Source organism: Protopterus annectens, chromosome 11.part0 (genome assembly GCF_019279795.1).
Source record: "Protopterus annectens isolate FY-2018-M chromosome 11.part0, PAN1.0, whole genome shotgun sequence".
Classification (NCBI taxonomy): domain Eukaryota; kingdom Metazoa; phylum Chordata; order Ceratodontiformes; family Protopteridae; genus Protopterus; species Protopterus annectens.
In genome coordinates, this window is record NC_056745.1 from 870556475 (window position 1) to 870577286 (window position 20812).

A 20812-nucleotide genomic window follows, 5' to 3' on the forward strand; every position below is an offset into this window, starting at 1 on the left:
ATGATGCAAATAGGCTTCAAATGATAAATAACAAAATAAACCAGTTCTTCAGGCTCTCTCTACATTATGAACTACAATGCTTTCTCTATCCAGTGCTATTGTCTTGTATACTTCACCAAACCTTTTATTTGCCAGATTCTGTGACACTCAAATTACTGCATACACACTACCGCTCTCTCTAGGACACTCCCTAGGAATCAAAAATACATCTAATTCAGCCATTAATTGGCTACTCCTGTGATTCCGAGTTGCATGATGGATCTCAAAGGTAATTCTGCCATTAATCAGCTACTGGCTTGACAGGGGCACAGGAAAATAATTTTCTTGGGTGGCGAAAGCCAAGGTACCATTTGGCTAGACTTATATAGGCCCTAGGGGCAATAGCTAGTACCAACCTATGAACATATGAACCTCTGTGATTCCGAGTTGCATGACATATCTCAAAGGTAATTATCAATTAAGAAAGAGTTATTTAGCACCTGAAGTACTGACTAATTGTTTGCAGAATTCTGAAGTAGCTGTAACATGAATGTTGCATGCAAGTGAGTATGCATGTCCACATGTGCAAACTTGTGGTGTTATAAGAAATGCTATGAGCCATAAGGCATGCCTCAAAGCAAGATACCTTTATTAATTTAAGTGTGGAGGAAATGGGAAGGCAGGAAAGTCATAAAGGGTGAAGGCCAAGCAAGTGAATACACAGAAGGATGCAGCAAGGGAAAGTTTGAGAGAGGACATAGGCTAGTAGGGTGTTTTTTTCTTTTTTTTTGGGGGGGGGGCAGGTTCACTTTCATATTTTCAGAAATCTAATTGGTGAAGGATGTAATGGGAAGGTGGGAGATGGAAAGAGAGTACATGAATAAAACAGAGAAACACAAACAAATATAAAACACAGACAAAGACCAACAGGGGAGCTGCTGACACAAAGAGGGAGTTAAATTTGGATAGACACATATACTGATAGAGGGCAAGTTGTGATGGGGAAGAGTGGAGAAAAAATGAGAAGAATGTAACACATGAAGGGTGACATCATGTCTGGGAATATAGTGTCACCTCCCTCTCATGCTGCCATGGATGAGAAGACAACAAAGGTCAGTCACCACCATGACTGCCATCTCTGCTAGATCCTGTCTCAGAGGACAGATTCTGCAGTGCCAGGCAGTGGTACACCTCTTCTAGTCACATGAGGACATCCTCCAGGTGGCCAATGCAGGTATCAAGCAATGAAAGCATAAACTCCAACCTGAATATCTGCCAACTTCTGCTGGGTAACATAATGTGATATTGCAGTACGTTCATATGAGGGTACAGCAACACCCTCCTCAAATGATCTACTGCCCAAGGAAACCCGAGAACCCTCCAAGTTGCTACCTGCCACATGATGTATGCTACACAATAGACAGGCAAGCCTGGAGGCTGATGGTGAGCTATGAAAACATGGCAGGGCAGAAGGACAGATGGATATACTGAGGACTCTTGCTGCTGTACAGTCACTGTTGCTGCTGATACTGGATAAAATAGTTATACAAATGGAGACAAAAAATATGAAACTAAAATATAAAACAATGATAGAAACAAAGAAAGTGGGAAAATAAAAACATTACCATCATGTGTGCATCTGACTATTAGACACAGAGTTAACTACAGCTGGACTAAAACATCTTCTAAATATAATGTAATATTAGGGTGCAATAATGATGACTATACATAGAATGTCATATGCTCCTACTAAAAGATAAGTACAAGAGAATGCAATGGAATATTATCAATTGACTTTGGGGTGGGGATGTGTTACTGAACCATACTTAATATACGGTTAACACCAGAGAACATAGAAGGTTTGTGTGGCTGCACTGGTGTGGGTACGTCATGGTGGACAGTGATAAAGAAAGGCTATGTAGACATGAGCACTGTTAGAAATTATGCAAGAATGTTATCAGCTTCCTAGGACTGAGTCTGCAGTGTTTCAGCCTTTGGTGAAAGCAGATGTTTACACATGACAGCTACTTGGTCTTGGATTCCAGTGAAAAACTGGAATGCTCAGTTTTTATTGGCTAGTTTCTGCAGATCATTGGCTGCATTTTGATTTGACAACTTATGCATTGACAGAGTATTACAGAGATTAAATACCAGGACGCTTGCTCAGTTTAGAGCTTTTTAAAGCTAGATAACTTTAAAGACAAAAAGGCTACAGATAAGGAGTAGAGGACACCCAACCCCTTTTCCATTTGGGTTCCTGTTGATTTAACACACTTCAAGGACTTCATTGGCATCCAGGAACCAGATATGTTGTGTTCCAAACTTAGGGGAGGAGAGGGGCTTCCACAAGACAGCTAGCATTGATGGATTGGAGTGCTTGATTGTAACTGGCCAATCTCTTTGGGGTGTAGATTGCATTTTTATTGACAGGTTTCTATAGGAAAGGGGCTTTACAGACTTTAAATATCAGGAGGCTTGCTCAGTTCATTGTTCTTTTGTTCTGAACTAATTTGATGACAAGAAGTTTACAGACAAGGAGCAGAAGACTAAAAAGCCCTATTCCATCTCAGTTCCTTCTGATTCAATGAATTACAAGGACTTCTTCAGCTTCCTAATCCTAGGTCATCAGCATTCAAGCCTTTGGTGAGAACAGAGACTTCTTCATGATAGCTACATGAGCTTATGTCGCAATGAAGGATTTGAGTGTTTGATTTTTATTTGCCATTTCTGTGACAGCATTGCCTGCATTTTGATTGGTTGGCTTCTATGTGAGCAGAGCTTTACATACTGTAATTACCTTGAGGCTTGCTAAGTTCAGTGCTCTTTAGTGCTGGGCTACTCTGAAGACAAAAAGAATAAAGAGAAGGGAAAGAAGACTAAAAAGCCATTTTCCATCTGAGTTTCTGCTGATTAAAGGTATTACAAGAACTTCATTGGCCTCCTAGGACCAGGTCTGTAATGTTAAAGCTTTCTGTGGAAACAGAAACTTCCACTTGACAGTTGCTTGAGTTTGTTTTCCATTGAGGGATTGGAGTGGTTGGTTTTGATTGGTTACTTTCTGCAGGGCATAGGCTGCATTTTATTGCCCATTATCTTTGAGGATGGAGCCTTAAAGAATTTAAATGCTAGATGACTTGCTTATTTCAGAGCTCTTCAGTGCTGGGCTACTCTAGAGACAGAAGAAAGCTGTAGAGGAGGAGTAGAAAACTAAAAGCCCATTTTCATCTTGGTTCCTGCTGATTCAGTGCACTACATGGGTTTCCTTAGCTTCGTAGGTTGAGTTGCAGTGCCCCAGTCTTTGGTGAGAACAGAGGTTTCCATGAGACAGCTACTTTAGCATGGGTTCTAGTGAGTGACTGGAATGCTTGATTTTGATTGGCCAGTTTGTGTAGGTGCATGTCTGCATTTTGATTGTCCATCTTCTGCTAAGTGAAAACCTTACAGACTGTAAGTGCCAGGATGCTTACTTAGGTTCATTGTTCATCACTGATGGGCTGTTCTGCAGACATGGTGACTACATAAAATATGGAGGAAAATACTACCTGCAAAACCATTTTCCATATGGGTTCCTGCTGATTTTGATTGGAAAGTTTCTGTAGGGTATTGGTTGCATTTACATCAGCTTGTTCAGTTAATTGTTGTTGTGTTGGGTTACCCCAGAGACAAGAAGACAAGAAGATTACAGAGTAGCAGGAGAAAATGACAGCGCAATTTTAAATCTATGATCCTGCTGATTCAACGTACTACAAAGTCTTCATTGGCTTCCTAGGACTAGTTCTATAGATCTAATAAAAGCAGAGGCTTCCAGAAATATGGCTACCTGAGTGTTGCAACAAGCAGCTCAAAAAACATCTTCAGTTACCAAATGGAATGTGGACTTATTTTAGTATTCCTAGAACAGAATGATAATGCCAATAGACTTAAAGTGACGAATAACAAAATAAACCAATTCTTCATCCTCTATGTGCCTTATGAACTGCAATGCCTTTCTTTATCAGTGCTATTGTCTTTTCTTTCCTCATCAAACTTTTTACTTGCTGGACACTTTGACATGCTAATTATTGTATACACACTATCAGTTCTTCAAAAGACACTTTCTACTAATCAGAAATATACTTAATCTGGCTATTAAAGGGCTATTTCGACCCCTGTACCTACTTCTGTGATTTTTATTGGTCAGTTTCTGCAGGAGCACTGTCTGCATGTTGAGTTGCTTGCTTCTATTGGGTGAAGCCTTTCAGACTGTAAATACCAGATGGCTTGATCAGTTCTGTGCTCCTTAGTGCTGGGCTATACTGAAGACACAAAGACCACAGAGAAGAAAGAGGAGAAGAAGTCTACAAAGCCCTACTCCAACTGTGTGTTGCTTGATTCACTTCACTAAAAGGACTTCATTGGCCTCCTAGGAAAGGATTTATAATGTTACATCCACTAGTAAGAGCAGAGGTTTCCGCATGACAGCTTCTTGAGCTTGAGTTCTAGAAAGGGATTGCAGTGCTTGATTTTGACTGGCCATTTTCTGCATGGAGATTGGTTGCATTTTGGTTGGCCAGCTTCTCTGATGATGCAGGCTTACAAACATTTAATACTAAGATGTTTACTCAGTTTCATGCTCATTACAGTTGGTCTTTTCTCAAGATAAGAAGACTACAGAGAAAGAAAGAAGAATACAGAACCATTTTCCATCTAGAATCATGTTCACCTAATGCACTACAAGGTCTTCATCAGCTTCTTAGGACAGAGTCCACAGTTTTCAAGCCTTTGGTTAGATCAGATACTTCTACATGACAGCCACCTGAGCTTGGATTCGAGTGAGGGATTGGAGTGCTCAATTTTGATTGGATATTCTCTGGGGGAATTAGCTGCATTTTGATTGGTCTACTTATGTAGGACTGAGCCTTGCAGACTTTAAACACCAAGGAGTTTGTAAACTCACTGTTCTTTAGGCTTTGAGCTACTCTGAATACAAGAAGACTAAAGGGAAGAAGAAGGGGACTAAAAAGTAATTTCTATCTAAGTTTTGGCTGATTCATTGCACTAAAATTACTTCTTTGGCTTATAGGTTCATTGGTATATACTAGGCTGTTGACCATTGGTCCTTTATAAACATATCCATACATCCCAAATGTATCCTGCAAGGCTTGTAAGACTTAGAGGTTATTTTAAGAGATAAATGTAAGCTGGGCAGCGGTTTCCAACCTTTTTTGCACCAAGGACCAGGTTTATGTAAGAGAATTTTCCAGGGACCAGCCATCACCCATGCATAAAATAAAGCCTAATAAAGTGCATAATAAATACAATAATGCAGAATCAATGGGAGCCCTGAATTTTTTTCCTTGTAATGAGATGGTCTCATTTAGGAGTAATGGGAGCAATGTCATGCAAAGTGTGTGCCTTATATCCAGTCTACTCCATAATTTTGTTCTGGTTGCTGTCATTGCAGAAAACCACACTTCAGAAAGATATGATGTTAGAAATGGAACCAGGGTTCTCAGTGCTTATTCTAGCAACTTTCTATGTTTATAAGAGCAAAATTTAAGTCTGCCTCTATTATTTGTGGGTCTGTATAGATTTATTGTGTGAGAGGTTGAGAGGTATGGTTGACAGATACACAAACATAAAAGAAACCTTACTCTGAATCTAGCAACTTTCTAATTTTATAACAGTAATATTTAAAATCTGTCCCTATTATTTGTGGCTCTGTCTAGATTTTTTGTGTGACAGGTTGAGAGGTATGGTTGAGAGGTATCAAAAGGGGTAGCAAACCTAATTGAAACCTTTTTCTGAATCTAGAAACTTTCTAAGTTTATAAGAGCAGTATTTAAAATCTGTCTTAGTTATACATGGCTCTGTCATACCTCTCAACTGACCAGATTTTTGCAGAATGTCCAGATTTTTGCCTCATATTTTTGGTTTGTTCCTCATAAAATCTGTAGTTTTCTGGATTTTTGTGGCAATTAAGTGAGGGCTGAAGTCATTATGTAATGACAGGCATTTGAGTTTCAGACTTCATATCCTTCAGAAAATGCATGATAACACAAGACCTTCCATTCTATCAACTTTCTGTGTTTATAAGAGCAATATTTAAAATTTGTTCTTATTTTTGGGGCTTTATCCTCCTATTATTTTTTACTTTGTCCAGATTTTTCCTGCTCAGAGGTTGAGAGCCCTCTATTCAGTGTTATTGTGCTAGAGGTTGAGAGGTATGGTTGAGAGGTATGCAAACCTCTTAACTGATGCTACTGCTGTTGCCAGGGATTGCTGTCACTCTTCACTCTCTCTCTCTCTCTCTCTCTCTCTCTCTCTCTCTCTCACACACACACACACACACACACACACACACACACACACACACACACGCACGCACGCACACACACACACACACACACACACACACACACACACACACACACGCAAACACACACTCTGTTCTGATTTCATGCACATATTCACTCACGCATGCAGACTGAAACATGCACATACACTTTTTATTATTTTACACTTGCTAAACAGCAAAAGTGCTGCTTAGTGAGTGTAAAATAACTAGATCAAATCACTGTTCACTCTCTCATACACACAGTCTCTTCTGCTTTCACACACACACACACACACACACACACACACACACACACACACACACACACACACACACACACACACGCACACACACACACACACACACACACACACACACACACACACACACACACACACACACACACACACACACTGCTTGCATGGATACATTCACTCACACAAGATCACTCTCACTCTCTCTCTCGATTTCTCTTGCACACATTGTCTCCTTTGATTTCATACATGCCCTCACTCACACAAGATCGCTCTCACTCTCTCTTGATCTCTCACACACACACACACACACACACACACACACACACACACACACACACACACACACACACACACACAGTCGCCTCTGCTTTCATACGCACATTCACTCACACATGCAGACAGAAACATAAACACACACACACACACACACACACACACACACACAAATAGATACACATATTCACTTTTTTGCATTCACCCCAAGCATAAAAGTTTCTCTGCGTCCCGGTACCAAATGATCCACAGTCCAGTAGCGGTCTCCAGCCCTATGCTTGGAGACTGCTGAGATAGGGTATGATTTACAGACTGCCTCTGTCCATTAGTGAGAAATGTGCTAGATGAGGTGAATTTCTGATTTCCCATCCACTAGCCTAGATTACACTTGAATAAGGTTAGAAAAGTACTCTGCTTCAGATGAATGTGAAGTCTGTTCCAGAGACGCGGAATTATCTGAGACAAATGCCTGTCTCTCCAACATGTCCTATTTGTTACAAGCAAGGTTCAAGTCCCTAGACTGGAAATTTCTTATGCTATTGGTTTTGTGGATGTGAAAAAGGTCTATCAGAGCAAGGACGCCTTGTATGCCAGAAATAGGTAATCTCTCAGCACTCGGTTTCAGTTTCAGTGGTTCTGGGTTCAGTGAGGGATTGAAGTGCTTACTTTTGGTTGACAATTTTCTGCAGGGGCATTGGTTGCATTTTGATTTGCTAGCATCTGTGGCGGCAGAACCCTCACTGACTTTAAATGCCAAGGGACTTGCTTAGTTCAATGCCCTTTAATGTTGAGCTGCTCTTAACAGAAGAAGACAACAGTGAAGAAGGATTAGAAGACAAGAAAGTCCTTTGACATTTGGGTTGCAGCTGATTCAACACAATGCAAGGATTTTATCAACTTTCTAGGACCAGGTTTGCAATGTTCTATTCTTTGCTGAAACACGAGTTCTACATGACAGGGACCTGCGCTTGTAAGAGATTAGAGTGACTGATTTTGATTGGTTTCTGAGGAGAGCATTGGCTGCATTATGACTGACTGGTTTCTGCTAGAGCAGAGACTTAGAGACCTTAAATACCAGGAGACTTGCTGAGTTCATTGCTCTTTAGTGGTGGATTACTCTGAAGAGAAGAAGACTACAGAGAAGGAGAGCAAGAAGGGGGAGGTTACAAAGCCCTTTTCCATCGGGATTCCTGCTGATTTAATACACTACAAGGGCTTCATTGGCTTCCTAGGGCCAGGTGTTCAGTGTTTCAGCCTTTCATGAATGCACATGCTTCTACATGAAAGCCATCCACTGAAAGACTGAATTGCTTGATTTTGATTGTCCGTTTTCTCTGTGAGCTTTTGGCTGTATTTTGATTCTGCAGAGAAGAAGCATTACAGACTTAAAATATCATGAGGTTTGCTTGGTTCATCATACTGCAAGTACAGAAACACAAGTTTTTATTCTGTTTTTTTTCTGTTAGGTATTCAACAAAAGAGCCTGGTCTGCAGCAGATGAGACCTATTCATTTTTTTAAGTAGTGAAATTCCATATCTTTTTAGTTGCAACCTACTTGTACTATTGTGACTACTTTTTTTTTTACTGATATACTAATTTTATACAGTGAAATTGTTGTATTTTATTTATTTATTTACTGCTTATTAACTGGTTGCATTTCTCATGGAGTCGTTGCTGAAATTAGCACATTTGTTCAGCTGGCTGCTGTGTTACTGAGTTTAAATAACATCGCACTATTGTGATTCTTTGGCACTGTACTATTGTTCTGACTGCGTTGCACTGTTGAGCTTTGTTACTTTGGTACCATTGCTCAATACTGGCAATGTCTAAGTAGATAATATTGCAGTGTTCTCTTGCTGATGTATAAAATCAATTACTGATTGTGCTTTTTGATCATTGGTGTTGCATTTCTGCTTTTTACTGGTTACCAGAGTGTTACAGCATTTAAAGCTAATGCTCTGCAGTATTGCAGTAGAGAGTAGAGGATTACAAATGTGATATGCACTTATTACTTGGCTGATTGCTATACTGATACTGCACTGAAACTATTTGCTTTACATGTATTGCATTTCAAACTATTCATTTATATTATCTGTAAGTATTACAGTTACTCCTCTACGATCCATTGCATCAGGCTACCATTGGTAATTGTTTCTTTGAGCTAGTTAGACACCACATTTGCCGACTGGGTAAAGCAATTTGGTTTGAAGCTGCCAATTTTTCTGATTCCAATTTTTATTGACTACCTTATTTATTTTGTATATTTTTGCGACTTTTGCATTTCTTTCTTTTCTCTTTTAACGTCTACAATAGTCACAGTTCATTTATTTTTCGTTCACCATATCCCATATTATCACCCTTCTCCGTGTTTCAACAATAGTATGTTATTAACCTATCCTGTTTTGTTATATCCCATTTTCCAATATGAAATCAAAATCTGTAGCCAGTCTTATAGCACTAAATATTTTGTGACAGTGTAGTAACTGTCGTGTGCTTACAGAAACTTCTTTATTTTTGCTTCACAAAAGACAAACTAAGCTAGGAAGGAATAATTCTGCTCCCGCAGTGAAGCAGTTTCTTTTAGCCAGAATGTGAAAGCCTTGGTAATGGAGGCGCAGACCATCCCTGGCAAAGCAGGAAGGCTTCTAAATCATCTCATCTCAACTTAATATATACCAGATCCTTCTACAATGGCACTAACTGCACAGGTAATTATTACAATAAATTATTTTGTCTTTCAATCTTGACATCATACTGAGTGATGACAAAACTTCATTCAAGACCAGTGTCTTTCCTGCCTCAAACACATGCACAACAAACTTGGTCATATTTTTCTGCATGTCAGTCTGGGTAGATTGCTTAAGGTCATTCACCCCCAGAAAAAACACTATCAGACCACAATTGTGTTGTCAAAATGAAGGGATCTAAGAGCCTTTCTTACATCCTAGCTCCATGCTCCAGAAGGACAACTACCTGTCTGGTAAGGTGTATATATACCTAACATTAGAATCATCTATTGCTAAAATATTTACATGAGTCATCTATTACTAAAATATTTCCATGGATGAATACAATCTTATTGACTCATAAGGACTTGGAGTCTGTACCTTTATGATTCTTATAGAAGTATGTACGCTGGCTGTGAATGTGGAGCGAGAAGGTGGGTGTGTTGTTGTGTGAACTAATGTATGAGATTTCTTAGTTTTTTGCACTTTTTTATTTCTCTAAATCTTTTGAGTTTCTACTACTATGACAGGAATGGACCCCATTCCTAAGTCAAAGGATGATTAAAGTTCATGAAATTAGTATTGTTTCAATCTTTGATGTCAGCCAAAAGTGCTCTTCATAGCACCTGCAATGTGCCTTCTAATGACTCCTTCTGCAATTCGTACGGGGTTACATGGATTGGTAACATATCTAAATACAATTGTAGATTCTTTTTTATAAGACCCGTTGCTCCTACTACTGTTGGAATTGTCTGGGTATCTTTCTTCCTCATTGTTCTCATTTCTGCCTGCAGATCCTGATATTTTATGACTTTGTGTCTCTCTGTATGCAAGACACTATAGTCACCGGGCGTAGTGATTCTAATAATCAATGCTACTTTTGTCTTCTTTTCTTGGACCACTATATCCAGTTTTCTAGCATCTATTTTTGAACTGTTTTTTTTGGGTGATCTCAAGAGATATAAACTTCATCATTTTCTATGATGCTTTGTGGCTCATGTTTCCAGTGTTTTTCAGCTACTTCAGTACCATAATGTTTGCATAATCCTCAGTGCAACAGTCTTGCCTTAATATTATGCCTTTCAGTATACAGTCCTTCTGCCATTAGTATGTCACAACCAGCAACAAGGTATGTGACTGATTCCAATTCAGTTTTACAAAACCTACATTTGTCTATTTCTCCCACATGTTCAATGCACTTTGTAAACCAGCATGTATGTAACCCACTATCTTGGGCTGCCAATATTAACCTTTCATCTCTTGGTTTAAATTTGCCTCTCCTTAACCATTCCTGTGTTCATTCCTGATCAACATAAGGTTCTTCCAGAAGTTTTTTGTGCTTGCAACTATATTTATGCTTTTTCTACATTTCTTGTCTTCTTATCTCATCCTTCATCTTATATTTTTTCTTTTGCTTTTTTGGGCACATTCAGTTGCCACCTGATTTTTATCTGCTTTTGGTTTGATTTCCATTCCTGCTTGACGCTAATATGCTTCTCCTATATTAAGCAGAGAAGTCATCTTGGATTCATTCTCCTCATGTTTCAAAACTTTCACTACATTTGGGTCTTGTGAGGTCAGCAGATATGTGTGAAGTCCCACAATTGCACATCTATACATGTAATCAATTTCAAGGAGTCCCATCCCTCCTTTGGAACGGGGAATATATAATCTTGGTATACACTGATTTTTATAAATCATTTGGCGAGCATGAAGCATCCTTCTTGTTTTCCTATCTAATCTTTACAACATGTTTTGGGGCTAGTCAACCACTCCAAAACTTAAGTTAGGACAGGAAGAGCAAAATTTTTATAGATTGGAGTTTGTTCCTAGATGTCAACACAGTTTTTAAATTAATTTAAGTCTTCAAAAGTATTCCTTACTAAGTTTTGTTCACATTTGTTCATGTTTTATTGTTGAGCCTTCATCAGTTCCCAAATATTTATACACTACCTCTTACTCAAGTTCTTTTATATCGCATTTTTGTCCCAAAGTGATGTTTTCCTGATGCTGCAGTTTTCCTGCTTTAAAGGTTGCTTTTCCACGCTTATCAAGACCAAATGGCATTCTTATATCATCTGAAAAAGTTTTGACAATCTGCAGCTGTGCTTTCAGTTCCTCATCTGATGAGCTGTACAGTTTTAAATCATCAACAAAGAGAAGATGAGAAGTCTTTACACTTCATTGTTTTCTAGGAGCCAAATTGTAGCCATGGCCTAAGCTGTTAAGTAAACCATTTAACTGGTTAATGGCAAGGCAGAATAGCAATGGTGACAGAGAGTCACCCTGGAATATCCCCCTTTGAATTTTTATCCCTGTGATAAAAATCTGTCCTTTATCATGCCTTAATTGCAAAGTAGTCTGCCACTGTTTCATGGTCACTGTACTGTAGTCGATCAGTGTAGGGTATACATTCTATACATTTTTAAGCACTCTTTTATCCATGAATATGGGATACTATCAAATGCTTTTTTATTGTCAATCCATGCCACAGTTAAATTTTCCCCCTTTTTACAGTTCTCCATTATGAATTTATTTAACAACTGATGATGCTTTGTTCCATATGATTTTCTTTTATTGCCCTTTTGTTCTACTGCCATAATTGGGTTTTCTTCTAAATGACTATAAACTCTATCAACATCAATTCCCATGTATAGTTTATACATTGACAGAAGGCAAGTTATTGGTCTATAATGTTTAGGGCAGCTTGCAGGTTCACTGTTAAGTAGGAGCATTGTTTTGCCTGTTGTTAGCCAGATCAGTGTCTGTTTGGGGTGCGCATTTAAACAGTTCTTACTCATGGCTAAATCTTCATGCTAAGACGTTAATACTTTTAATAAAAAGTTAGGTACTGCATCTGGGCCTAGGGTTTTCTAACTAGAGGCTTTTCTTAACTTTTTTCAAATTGTCTGGCTGTTACTTCATCCCATTGCATATCCTGTACATTTGATCTTCTTATTCTTTCTTTTAATCCCCTCTATCCATTTAGCATCTTTGTTATGTTCCATAGGATCTTTATAGATACTTCTCCAAAATGTATCTATTTCTTCTTTTTTTGGTGGTCTTTCAGTTCCTTTTACCTTGTTTCCCAATTCTCTGTAAAACTTTTTTGGGTCATCAGTAAATTGCTTGTTTTGTACTTTTCCTTTATATTTATCTGTGTATCTTATAAGTTTTTCCACCTGTGCTGAAATTTTTAGTTTGTTATTTGGGATAGTGCGTGATAGATCCTGGCCTGTTCTAATACTGTGCATTGTTTTTATCACATCTATCTTTCTTAGTATTTTTGTTGCTCTATTCCCCCTTCTATCGTCTTCTAACAGTGACACTTCTTGTTTTAATTGCTTTATAATGTTCTCTATTATATGGATACTTCCATGACGGTATTCGATTTCTCCCCTTCCTTTCCCTCGCTACCCCGTGTTCTTGTGGAAGAACTTTATCAGTTATTAATTAAGCAGTATAGCATACATGTTAATGCAAAAAATCTGGACAAAGCTTGACAAAATGGGGGTACAAATAGGAACATATTTTAAATATTGCTCTTATAACCTTAGAAAGTTGCTAGAGTAACAGGATTTGTTTTAATATACATTTTCTGAAGGATTTGAAGTCTGAAACTTAATTGTATGTCATTATTTAGTGACTTCAGTCCTGAGATCATCCCAGTGATTTGCCAGGAAAAAAGAGAAACAGGCCAAAACTAGGAAAATATGAGGCAACAATCTGGACATTCTGTGAAAATCTGTACAGTTGAGAGGTATGCAGTACAGTAATATATACTGTTTACTACTGTTATATCACATGGCTCTCTATGGACAGTCCTAATTACTATATTCATTTGTTTTATGAGACTTCTGACTTTTTGGGTTTTATTGACCTTCTGCAGTCTATTTCTCGCATTGATTTTAAAGTACCTATCTATGTCTATTAAATCAAGCAACTCCTCTTAGCTAAGTTTTTTTTCCAAACTGAGGGCACATCCCTGTTTTCCATTTCCTGCAGGCATTCTATAGAAAGTTCTATAGCATCTTCCTGTAGCACCTTCTCTTCAACGTCATTCTGTGCCATCCGTTGCTCTGTCATATGGGAACTCACTGGCCTATCACTCCTCAACATTGACTGCATCAGAGTTTCCACGGTTTCCTGTTCCTTCCCTTGCTGTCTAGCTTAGAGTGAACTTTTATACTGGTTTCCTGTGGAAGGCTCCATAATATCTTGATATGGCACCTGACCAATTGCTTCCTGTTCCACTGGTTTCCCCTTAATTTGGATATCCATCATTCTATCCTGTTGTGGTGCTTTCTGCATTCGGTTTTCTACACTGAATGCTTCACTTTACAGGTACTCCATAACCTCAGTTTATATTTCTTTAACTTCTCCTTTGCTAATCTCCTTTTCTGCTTTTCCTCTCTGTCTTCTTATTTTTGTATTGTAAAGTTTTCCCTGCCTAGATTCCTTTGCCTGTATTTTTCTTCAAATATCTTTTGTGCTGCTCTTTTTGTATTGGTTGGTTTTGCTTTCTTCTTTGCATAAATATTGCACCATATTCAATCTCTTTTTCCTTCCCATGTCCATATTTCATCTTCAGATGTATCCTGATCTTCCTGTTTCTCCTTACTTTAGGGACTCATTCCATTATACTGTAATGTGACGTGTTAGATCTTCTACACTAAATCATTCACTTCCAAGGCACTCCATAACTTCAACTTCTACTTTACTAATCTTCTTTTCTACATTCCATCTTTGGGATATTATTTGTTTATTGTGAAATATCTGATGCCTCTGCTTGTATTTCTCCTTGAATATCTTTGGGGCTGCCTTCTTTATATTGATTAATTTGGCTTTCTCCTTTGCATAAATATTGCACCATATCAAATCTCTCTTTCTTTCTTTCCCTTGTCCATATTTCTTTTTTATACTTTTCAAATATCTCAAAGTGTTGGTTATATTTTTGCACTTCCTCAAATCCTTCTTTTTCAAAACAGATCAAAGTTTCTTGATCTATATACTGTTTTTCGCAAATTTGTTGTATTGATGAATACAAATTTTCATTTGAAGCTTCTGACAGTTTTTCTTGCAGAAGTATTTTTCTTTCTTCTAATTTCACTTTAATCATTTTGTATATCTTGTGTCTAGAAATTCTGGGTATTTGCATAATAGTAACAATACATATTTTCTTTCTTATCCTCAATTGTCCACTCTATGGACTTTATGGCTCTTCTTTGGCCTATCCGTTTTTGTGGACTGCTACTTCCTTCCACAACAGGGGGGCCATCCTCCCCCTGGGCCTGGCCTGGCTCCATTGTAGGAATGTTGTCATAGTTTGAAGATTCTACACTGTCATTTTTTCCAGTCCTGCCACCAGTGTGCCTATGAGGATTTGGCACTTTTTTATCCTGGGTCTTGTGCACCCAGCTATCTCTTTTAATTTTTGACCTACTTCTGTCCATGATATATGCTATATAAATGCAGTCTATATATATCACTTTCACCTTGGTGAAATTTTGTGAAAACAGGGTCCACTTCGCATAGGTACTGACTAAGACTTGAGGATGAATTCAGTTATTAGGTTCATAGGTTCATAAGTTTTTACTAGGCTAATAATCACAAAGGCCTTTTTAAGCCTAGCCATGCATCCTAAATCTCTGGTGAGTTCTGTTACCCTTGTTAAGTGTAAGCAAGGACCTGGGAGACGAACCATTTACAGGTAACCTGTTTGCATCAGAGACATAGATGCCGAACCAGGATGAATTTCCGGTTTCCCATCCAATTGTCCAAATTGCTCTTGAATTACATTAGGGAGGAACTCTGCTTCACATGGATGGGAAGCCTGTTCCATAAACAGGGGTAGTCTCTGGGATACGTACCTATCTCTCCAGCAGGTCCTATTTATATCACAGGCAAGGTTTAAGTCTTTAGAACAGATAATGCTGATATTGTTTGTTTTGTGGATATGCAGGAGGCCCATCAGCATGGGGTCTGACAATACACTGAACGCCAGGTATAGATCTCCCCTCAAAAGCCTGTAGGAGACAGAATACAGAGATAGGACATTGAGGCAGTCTGCATAGAACATATTACTTATGCTCTGTATTCTTTTAGTGAGGAACCTCTATGGACATTCTAGTTGTTAGATATGCCTGGGTAGATACATACCAAAGGGGGCATTGTACTCAATGATAGGTCTGATGAATGCTGATTACAGTGAAAAATTGTCTTCCTTGGACCTAGATGCCATACCATTGTTTATAAGTGCACAACGTAGAATGATTTCCTCTCCACTGTAGACATGTAATGATCAAAGGCTAGATTACTATTTATATGTGTCCCTAAGTCTCTGACTACTGGGTCAACTCTAAGGGTCATGTTGTCAATATGATAGTTACCAGGGATGAGTGACTTCCCAAAGGATACTATTATGCATTTCTTGGCATTTAGTTTTAGTCCATGACTCTGACACCAGTTGTTTGTCTGTGTCAGCTCCTCCTGGAGAACATTTGTGTCAGTGTTAGATTCAACGACCACTCCTAATTTGCAATCATCTGCAAATTTAGTCAGCCAAAGACCACTAACATTTGCCTTGACTTCTGAGAAATAAATGCTAAAGAGGAGCAGTCCAAGGACTGATCCCTGCGGGACTCCACTTGGAAGTGACCTCTTTGTAGAGGTAGACTCCGCAATTCTAACTTCCTGGGTCCTGTCTGTGAGCCAGTTGGCTATCCACTGGGTGACATATGGTTTGTACCTAACCTCTTGAGTTTGTCAACAATGCCCAAATGTGGTACTGTGTCAAGTGCCTTGTACAGTTCAAAGTAAGCAGTGTGAATGATTTTGCCCTCATCCATTGCTTTGGTGACCTTCTCAAAGAAGACCGCCAGGTTGAGTTGGCATGATCTGCCCTTTACGAAACCATACTTGGTTGGGGCCAGTGTCTGGAGGTTTATGATATGTCTATTGATCATTTCCATGATCATGCTTTCCATGGCTTTACATATAAGACTAGTGAGACTTATGGGTCTGTAGTTTCCAGGGTCTGTAGATGGCCTATCTTTGTGCAGAGGGGTGACTGTTGCCTTTCTCCATTCATGAGGCACGAAGCCTGCTTGGAGGCTACAATTAAATAGTAATTCCAGAGGCCCTGATAGGTCATGTTTCATGCTATTTAGAATGCATCCTGGGATATTGTCTGGGCCCATTGATGCATTGTTCTTGGTCGTAGAAACAGCATTAAGAACCTGTTCGCTAGTGATAGTAGGGGGAGTTATATTTGTTGATATTTTCTGAGGGAAGGTTGAGGAGGAGAGAGGAGTAAAGTTGGAGCTGAATTTATCAGCCAGGAAGTTTGCTATATCTTCTGGCTCAGTATAGGTGGCTCCATTTGCAATGAGCTCTGCACACAATTGTGTATTGCCTTTGAGGTTGCGGACATAGCTAAAGAATGCTTTGTGGCTGTCCTTGGCCTAAGAGACCAAACATACCTCAAATTTGGCTTTGCTAGACTTTATTTATCCTCTGAGTTGTTTTATTTTAATGAGAGTGCTTTTATCTTGCTGGGTACTGCACCTCCTACGTTTTGCCACGATTGTCTTCCTCCTGTTATACATGTGACTGATTTTGTGATTCCACCAGGGTGGCTTGTTTTTTGAGTTAGTTCAACCAAACTGTTTAAAACAAACAAAAAAAGCAAGATAGAGAGACGGAGCAGTAAAATTCAAACTGAACTTGTTTATTGAGTGCTATCGGAAAGGCAAGCACCTCTCCTTCTTCAGACATACAACATACCAATTAAGCATCATTATATATTAAATTCACCATAATCAATCAATTAAAACACTTGACAACCATAACTTAAAAGGGATATTCCACATTTAAAAAGTCATGTAATACTTATTTTTATGGCAGACACAAATACAAAACAAATGGACAAGAATTGTCCCAGCATGACTAAAAGCCTAAAATAACAAGCAAACATAGTCTAAGATTGTGCATTCACACCGAGTGTAAATTAAATATTCGTTAGGTAGCCACTAGCCATATGAATGCATATAATAGACTTGCTATAATGTTGGAACATTTAAATTACTCTATAGTGAGCAGGGACATTACGAGCAGGAAAACATTATAAATGTTAAAAATGTTAAAAAATGTTGCAAGATCTATATTAAAAAATTTATATTAAAATATACTATATATCTTTTAAAAGAAATATATATATGTATTTTTAAAAACCAAATATATATTTTAGAAAATAATAAAAACAATAATAATGATAATGGCAGCTGCAGGTATCATGCTACCAAAGCAACTATCATGAACCTGTATACTCAAACTTCAAAAACAGGAACAAGAGGTACTCTGATTTAATATATCGTTATACACAGGAATCGCATTCTGATAATATGAACTGATCGCATACTAAAATTAGAGAAAAGACACACATCTAGAAGTTCGGTCCACAAAGGCACTATACAAAACTTATACATTAGAAGCAGAATAATTACCTCTTCAGGGCTAAATATTTTAAAACACATTTAACAGACACATAATCATTCAGCTCTGGGGGTGCATAAGCTGCCGTTCTAATCTGCCAAAATAATTCTTGCATTTCCAGTTTTAGCTGCCAGGGGCCAACTCTCTGGTCAGCTAAAACTTGTTGTAATATCGTAAATTTGGACCTGTGATCTGGGAACTCAACAAGATGCCTTGCAAGAGCGTTAGTAGTAGTATTCTTCCTAATAGCGTACTGGTGTTTATAGATGCGCTGCTTAATTTTTCTCTCTGTTTTTCCTATATAAAAAGCAGCGCATCCTTGGCAAGAAGCAGAATAAACTACACCTTTTGTTAAACAAGAAAATTTGCCTTGGATTTTATAAATCCTATTCCTAATTTTAACCTCTTTTTCAGTACTGAGGTACCTACATTGTTGGCAAGCCCCACACCTAAACATCCCTGCGGCTTTACTTGATGTAACTTTATTTTGGTAATCAAGAAGAGCTTTAAGACTTGACACCTCGCCTATAGGTTATTTTTGGTTTATCCCCGAGAAGTTTCATGAAACCACTATCTTCCACTATTAAAGCCCAATTTTTATTAAGAATTTCCCTTATGAGAGAGCAATCCAGACTGTAAGTACACAGGAAAAACAGAGAGAAAAATTAAGCAGCGCATCTATGAACACCAGTACGCTATTAGGAAGAATGATACTACTAACGCTCTTGCAAGGCATCTTGTTGAGTTCCCAGATCACAGGTTCAAATTTACTATATTACATCAAGTTTTAGCTGACCAGAGAGTTGGCCCCTGGCAGCTAAAATTGGAAATGCAAGAATTATTTTGGCAGATTAGAACGGCAGCTTATGCACCCCCAGATCTGAATGATTATGTGTCTGTTAAATGTGTTTTAAAATATTTAGCCCTGAAGAGGTAATTATTCTGTTTCTAATGTATAAGTTTTGTATAGTGCCTTTGTGGACCGAACTTCTAGATGTGTGTCTTTTCTCTAATTTTAGTATGTGATCAGTTCATATTATCAGAATGCGATTCCTGTGTATAACGATATATTAAAGCAGAGTACCTCTTGTTCCTGTTTTTGAAAGTTTGAGTATACAGGTTCATGATAGTTGCTTTGGTAGCATGATACCTGCTCACTATAGAGTAATTTAAATGTTCCAACATTATAGCAAGTCTATTATATGCATTCATATGGCTAGTGGCTACCTAACGAATATTTAATTTACACTCGGTGTGAATGCACAATCTTAGACTATGTCTGCTTGTTATTTTAGGCTTTTAGTCATGCTGGGACAATTCTTGTCTGTTTGTTTTGTATTTGTGTCTGCCATAGAAAGAAGTATTACATGACTTTTTAAATGTGGAATATCCCTTTTAAGTTACAGTTGTCAAGTGTTTTAATTGATTGATTATGGTGCATTTAATATATAATGATGCTTAATTGGTATGTTGTATGTCTGAAGAAGGAGAGGTACTAGCCTTTCCGAAAGCGCTCAGTAAACTAGTTCAGTTTGAATTTTACTGCTCCATCTCTCTATCTCGCTTTTTTTGTTTGTTTTAAACTTTTTGAGTTAGTTCAGTACTTCTTCCTGGTGTGTACAGCTGCCTCTATACAGCTATTAGCATGCTTGTACAGGGTTTCTGTGAACAGTTCTGCAGAGCAGCATTGTTCTCAGAGTTTATAGGGGCTTGATATTTTGCCAGGTACTCACTTAATAGCAAAAGGTTAGCCTTAGAATAGTTCCTGAATATTCCTGGTTTAGCTGGGGGTCCAGGTTTTATTTTTGCTTCAAAGGACACCATTTTGTCATCTGACCTTACCAAGGAAGGCATTATAGTTGGGTATGTGCAGCACTCTCCCATATTAGTGAGGACCAGATCTAGTATGGTTGCACCCGTGGTTGGTGTATTGACTAGCTGGTCCAGGGAATTTGTGTTTACAAAATCCAGAAATCTCTGTGCATATACATTTGATGTTGTATAGGATTCCCAGTTAATAGTGGGGTAATTAAAGTCACCCATGAATATGGTATTGTGTTGGATTGTTAGTGTTTCTAATAAGTTTAAATACATGGTATGGGTTTCCTGGGTCATAAAGGGGGACCTCTAACTTGCAAGGAAGTGATGTTGGATTTTACTTATGGTGATTTTTAAATAGAGCAGATCAAGTACATTGTCCTGTTTGGCCAGCCTTGAAGTATATTTATTTTTGATGTAAATAGAGACACCTCCACCTTTAGTCCCTGCCTGTGAAGTAGCTGGTCTAAATCTACTGAAGGCATTATGGTGTGCTGTCTGCGGTTTTAAATCACATCTCTGAGACATCAGCATTCTCTTGGATAAAGACAGCTTCCGGGGAATGGAGTTTTTTATTTAGGCTCCTAGCATTGAGCAGTAATACCTTTAGATTTTCTTGGTTTTGATTTGCTATGTCTGAAGTACTTTCTGTTTGGCATTGCCTAAAAAGGCAGTATGGGGGAAGACAATGTTTTACTGCTATTCAAAAGCCAAGAGGGGAGAGGTGCAGACCATCCCTGGCAAAGCAGTATGGTCTGTTGACCATCTCCTTCTTTGCTGACAAATATTGCACCCCCTTAGAATGACACCAAAAATGAAGCAAATTATTAAAGTTAATCATCTTTCGTTTGTATTGTGGCATCATCCTTGGAGAAGGAAAAATGCTGCTCAATGCTAGGCTCATACCAGCCTGACACACATATTCTGAAAGCCCTACGATGCCTCTCTT